This window comes from Somniosus microcephalus, chromosome 17, assembly GCF_052327205.1.
Source record: "Somniosus microcephalus isolate GS21.2 chromosome 17, FLI_Smic_1.0, whole genome shotgun sequence".
NCBI lineage: Eukaryota > Metazoa > Chordata > Chondrichthyes > Squaliformes > Somniosidae > Somniosus > Somniosus microcephalus.
This window is the reverse complement of record NC_141003.1, coordinates 1,188,035-1,194,034: the sequence shown is the minus strand read 5'-3', so window position 1 is coordinate 1,194,034 and position 6,000 is coordinate 1,188,035.

Here is a 6,000-nt window from a genome sequence, read left to right as displayed (position 1 = left end):
ATCCTCCGGGACCTGGAACGCGGCTCCCCCTTCTTCTACTCGCTGGAAAAAATGGGGGGTCCGTCAGCAGCTCTTGGGGCTGCTGGCCGATGATGGATCTCTGGTCTTGGATCCGGAGGGGATCAGTGCGAAGACCCGGCCCTATTACAGGGCTCTTTTCTCTCCGGATCCGTCCAGCGAGGACGTGCGCAGAGTTTTGTGGGAGGAGTTGCTGAAGGTCGGCCCGGAGGGCCCCGAAAAATTGGAGCTGACCGGCGCCCTCCACCAGCTCTCTAGGGGAAAGTCCCCGGGGCTGGACGGGCTGACCGTGGAGTTCCACAGGATGTTCTGGGACATCCTGGGGGGCGACTACATGCGGGTCCTGGGGGAAAGTCTGGCGACCGGGGAGATGCCCCTCTCTTGGCGCAGGGTGGTCATTGTCCTGCTGCCTAAGAGGGGCGATCTCCGTCTATTAAAAAACTGGAGCCCGGTCTCCCACCTCAGGACAGATTATAAAATTTTTGCCAGGGCCATGTCTGCCCGCCTTGGCACCGTGCTGGCCCATATGATCCACCCAACCAGTCCTACACAGTCCTGGGCTGGACTATCCATGATAACATCCATCTGGTCCAGGACCTGGTCCACCATTCCCAGAGATCTGGTCTGTCGGTCACCTTGCTTTCCCTGGATCAGGAGAAGGCGTTCGACAGGGTGGATCACGAGTATCTCTTCGGAACTCTGCACGCATTCGGGTTCGGGATGCATTTCGTTGCCCGGATCTGTCTTCTGTACGCTGCCGCGGAGTATCTGATTAAAGATAACGGGTCTTTGATGGCGCCGCTTCGCTTCGGGAGGGGGGTGCGTCAGGGATGCCCCATGTCCAGCCAGTTTTATGCTGTCTGAGTGGATCCTTTCCTGTGCCTCTTGCGGAAGAGGCTGACAGGACTGGCTCTGCAAGGGCTGGGTGTGGAAGTCATCCTCTCGGCTTATGCCAATGACGTGCTCCTCATGGTCACGGATCCCGCTGACTTGTGGAGGATGCGAGAATGCCAGCAGATTTACTCGGACGCATCCTCCGCCAGGATCAACTGGGAGAAATGTTCTGGACTCCTGGTGGACCAGCGGCGGGTGGACTCCCTGCCGGAGGAGTTCAGGCCCTTCGCCTGGAGCACCATAATCCTCCTCTACTTGGGAGTCTACCTCAGCCCCGCCGAGGATGCCTGGCCGGTGAACTGGCAGGAGCTGGAGGCCAAAGTCACCGCTCGCCTAGGACGCTGGACAGGACTGCTCCGAGTGTTGTCCTACAGGGGTCGAGCGCTGGTCATAAACCAGCTGGTGGCCGCCATGTTGTGGTACTGGTTGGTCACTTTGATCCCGCCCCCTGCGTTTGTCGCCAAGATGCAGAAGAAGCTCATTGACTACTTCTGGGACAAAGGGAAGCACTGGGTCTCTGCCGCGGTTCTGAGTCTCCCGCTTAGGGAGGGCGGTCAGGCGTTGGTGTGCCTTCGCACCCGGGCAGCGACTCTCCATCTTCGGACCCTGCAGAGATACCTGTACATCGAGAATCCTCTTCGAAGGTGTGCGCTGGTGACGTATTTCTTCTGCCAGCTGCACGGCCTCAATTACGACATGCAGCTCCTGTTCGTGGAATTGGGCCATGCGCGTGCCTGCCTGTGGGAGCTGCCTGTCTTTTACCAGGAACTGCTATGGGTCTGGAACAGTGTCACCTCCAGGCGGAGTTCTCCCCTGTCAGGAGTGGTGGCTCTCCTTCAGGAGCTGCTGCTCAGGAATCCGCACCTCCGTGACCACTGGATTGGGCAGCTGGCGGAGGGCAGGGCTGTGCCTGGTAAGGTGACCAGGGTCGGGGACCTGCTTGATGGCGGAGGAGCAGGCTGGATGGTGCCAGAGGAGCTGGCGCAGCACCTGTCCTGGGCCAACGTCCGGCTCACCGCCAAATCCATCGAGACGCTGAAAGCGGCACTGGGCCTCGACTCCACGAGGTGTATCGAGGAGGCTCAGGCACGTGGGGCAATCCCGTCCGAACTGACCCCTGTTCAGACGGAATTCCTCATTGGCGCATGGCCCCAAAACCCCTCTCGGGAACCGGCACCTCACAACTTGAGCCATCTCGAGGAAATGCCCTCCGTGCCTTTTAGGTCTACACGGAGGGGTTTCCTGAACGGGCTGCTCCTGCACACTCTCCACTTTGTCATCTTCGCCTGCCATCCGGACACGCCTTGGTGTGCCATCTTGCCATCCGGTGGAGGCGGAGGTCCCCAATGGGGGGCTCTCTATGCGGGAGTCCTCCCTTTATCTATTGGGGACTTGGCCTGGAGGGTGTTGCATGGAGCAGTCCCGTGCAATAAGATTTTAAGTAAGTTCACGGACTCCCAGACCTCTTGCTATTTTTGCGGCCTAGAGGAGTCCGTGTTCCATGTTTATGTGGAATGTGAGAGGTTGCAGCCCCTGTTCCATTATTTGAAGGGGCTGCTCCTCGATTTTTGGCTGCACTTCAGTCCCACGCTCCTGATCTACGGCCACCCGGTGCAGAGGAGAGAAGGCAGGTCGGCGGACCTCCTTGTAGGACTGCTCCTGGGCCTGGCCAAAGTGGCCATAAACAGGTCCAGACAGCGGGCGGTCGAGGGAGTCGTTCGGCCCGATTGCCTGCCTCTCTTCCGTGGCTATGTTCGCGCCCAGGTTGCCCTGGAGATGGAGCACGCGGTGTCTGCCGGCACACTCGAGACCTTCCGAGACAGGTGGGCACTGCAGGGACTGGAGTGCATCATCACCCCAGCCAATGTGATTTTAATTTAATTTGAATCGTTTTTAAAATTAATCCAGTGTTTTTAAGCTTCTTTACAGTCCATCTGTTCGGCTGGGAGAGGGGGAGGCTCCGCTCAGCGATGCAGAGAGCCCTGCAGATGGAGAAGAATGTCGACCAGAGTCTGCTGGATCTGCACAAACTCTCCACTGGGAACGCCGACCTTCAACTTTGTGAATTCCTGGAGACCCACTATCCGGAAGAACAAGTGAAGATGATCAAGAAGCTTGGAGATCACATCATTAACTTGAAGAGACTGGGACCCTTGACTTGTAGGCATGAGGGTTTGTGACTTTGTACAAAGATCCGAGACTTGAGCTCTGTGAATGTCATTAAAAAAAAGCACCAAAAAAAATGAACCAAAAAAAACATTAAAAAATGTTTTTTTAAAAATATATTAAAAAATCTAAACAAAAAAAACTGCGGGTAGGCCGCGCCGCAGGGCTTATAAAGTTGGAGAACTGTCTCAGGCCCAAATGAGATGCAGCGGCTGAATGTGTTCCGCCGGACGGCAGCGGTGAGGCTTTTTCTCGGTGGCAGACCCGGGTTACGCGCTGCCATCTTGGTGAAGGAAAGACAGATCGGTTCTACCTGCAGCAGGGCGTATGCATGGCCATCTTTGTACAGGAACAGAGAGTGGGCAGGGCTTCAGGGTCCCAGTGACCAAGAGGGGCAATCATTGACTCTTTGATTTTATTCTCACTCTGCACACAGCGGGTGTGGATCTGAAGGTTTCAGGGTTCCAGTGACCAAGAGGGACAATCATTGACTCATTGATTTTATTCTCACTCTGCACACAGTGGGTGTAGAACTGAACCCAACCAAAGTAGAGGGAGGGGGAAAACTGGGAGTGGAGGAAAGAAATGTTGGAGATGGTGCGATGGGTTTGGATTTCAGCACAGGGAGGAGGGAGAGTGTGTGGGATGGGGATTTACTGCTTTGGGGTTAAAATGTGTTATTTTGGTCGTATTTCTAGATTTGCCATTTTCTGCCCACAGGGTAATCACAGTGCACTGACCAACACCTCACCTGCTCCATGTGTGGGAAGGGATTCAATCAGTCATCCAACCTGCTGACACACCAGCGAGCTCACACTGGGGTGAGGCCGTTCACCTGCTCCATGTGTGGGAAGAGATTCACTCAGTCATCCAACCTGCTGACACACCAGCGAGTTCACACCGGGGAGAGGGCGTTCACCTGCTCAGTGTGTGAGAAGGGAATCAATCAGTCATCCAACCTGCTGAGACACCAGCAAGTTCACAAGTGACTGCAGAGGTTCGATTCTGCTGTTATTGCTGCTGTTAATCACATCCAGGACTGAACCATGTTCATTCTGACAGTTGGGGTTTGTTTCTGCTGATGTTAATAACACCTATAACTGGGCTGGATTTTAATATTCTGGATATATAGCTGATTGAGTTGTCGGGGCTGCAGTGTCCCTTTAAGTACTGCTGTCTGATCTTTCCCCTTTATTTCTGATGAGTGTTCCTGAAATATTTTACAATTATGAGCTTTTACTTCAATCGTATATTAATCTTTGCTATAAAATCTACAATTCATTGTCTGAAAGATTCCATTGATTATCATCTCCAATTAGAAAGTGCTGATTAATCCTCGCTGACAACTCTTACTGACTTGCACATTACACACAGTGGCATCTCCATTATCCAGAAAGAAGGGGAATGGGAATTGGTGGAGAATCGAGAGTCCCCAAATGTTACCCCTCCCATCTGGTACAGCAAGCCCCTCGGCACGGGAATGGAGACAAGTCCAGTTATAGTGATGGGATGAGTTAAAGGTATTTACTCAGACAGGCAGAAGGTGGAAGTGGTGTTCCACGGGGATTGGTGCTGGGACCACTATTATTCACCGTTTACATGAATGATTTGGACTTGGGAATCAGAAGTACAATTTCAAAATTTGCAGATGACAATAAATTGGGGGGTGTAGTTAATACTGAGGAAGACTGCGATAGCATCCTTGTAGAATTATTCAGTTGTGTTCAGTAAATAGCAGCATCTTTTAATTTGCTTTGACTGATCACATCACTATATATTTATGTGAAAAACAGAAATCATTAAAAGCTCCCAATTTCAGAATTGTTAGATTGAAACTCAACTTCTTCCAAGTACAACCTAACATTTCAAAAATTGTAATGGATGTAGGCGAGATATTAGGACTGTTGTCTAACACAATCCAAACACAGTGACACACAGACAGATGGGCAGGTGTAGCTTCACAGCGAATCCTTTCAAGCCTCACTAAAAAGTGGCAGACTGGCAATCCATTGTTCACTAATGGAGTTGTGATCTTTGTAAATTAAGAAATGGAAATGTGTCAAAGAGTTGATTAACAGAGTGAGGCATCATCTCCCTTTGATTTCTATTTCTGACACCAGACAACAGAAAAAGGTCATTACAACACGACATAAACAAACTCTTCAGGTGTGAGACATCAGACTTCAGAACAACACGTCTGCCAGCTCTGGCCACAAACCTCAGTACAGTCAACCTTTCAGCAGCTGCAGCCCTGATTAAATAACTAGTAGTTTAACATGTCTAGTAGAACTTTTGTATCAAAATAGAAGAAATGTATTTGTGACACACACACAATTAATAATTAAATCACAATGTGATTGTGAGGATCGATTATCGCCTCTTGATACCTTCCGTGTCCACCGGTCGAGGAAGGTATCAAGTGAACCGGTGGATACCGCCTGCTCCCTCTCCAGGGCCATCCAGGCAGGGACAAGACCACGGGAGAGAGGCAGGCAGCCAGAGCGACCCCCCCCCATGGGCCCCGCCCATCCTGGATCTACAAATTGCTGTTTCCACCAGGCCCAAGAGCCGGTCCAGGAGAAGATCCTCCCACTTACCCACCCCCCTCCGCACCAGGTAGGCAAAGATTAGGAGTGTGGGGATAAAGTGTAACCACGAGTTGAGGAGCAGCCCCTTCAGGGAACTATACAGGGGCTGCAACCTCTCACACTGAATATATACACGGCCCGTGGACTCGTCTAGGTCGCAAACATCACATCTGACCTTGGAGTCCGGAAAGGAGCTTAAACTGTTGCACACGACAGCTCCCTGCAACAGTCTCCACCCCAGATCCCCAATGGTGCTGGGAAGGACTCCCGCATAAAAAGCCCTCCATTGGGGACCCTCGCCTCCGTCAGACAGCAAGATGACCCGCCAGTCTGA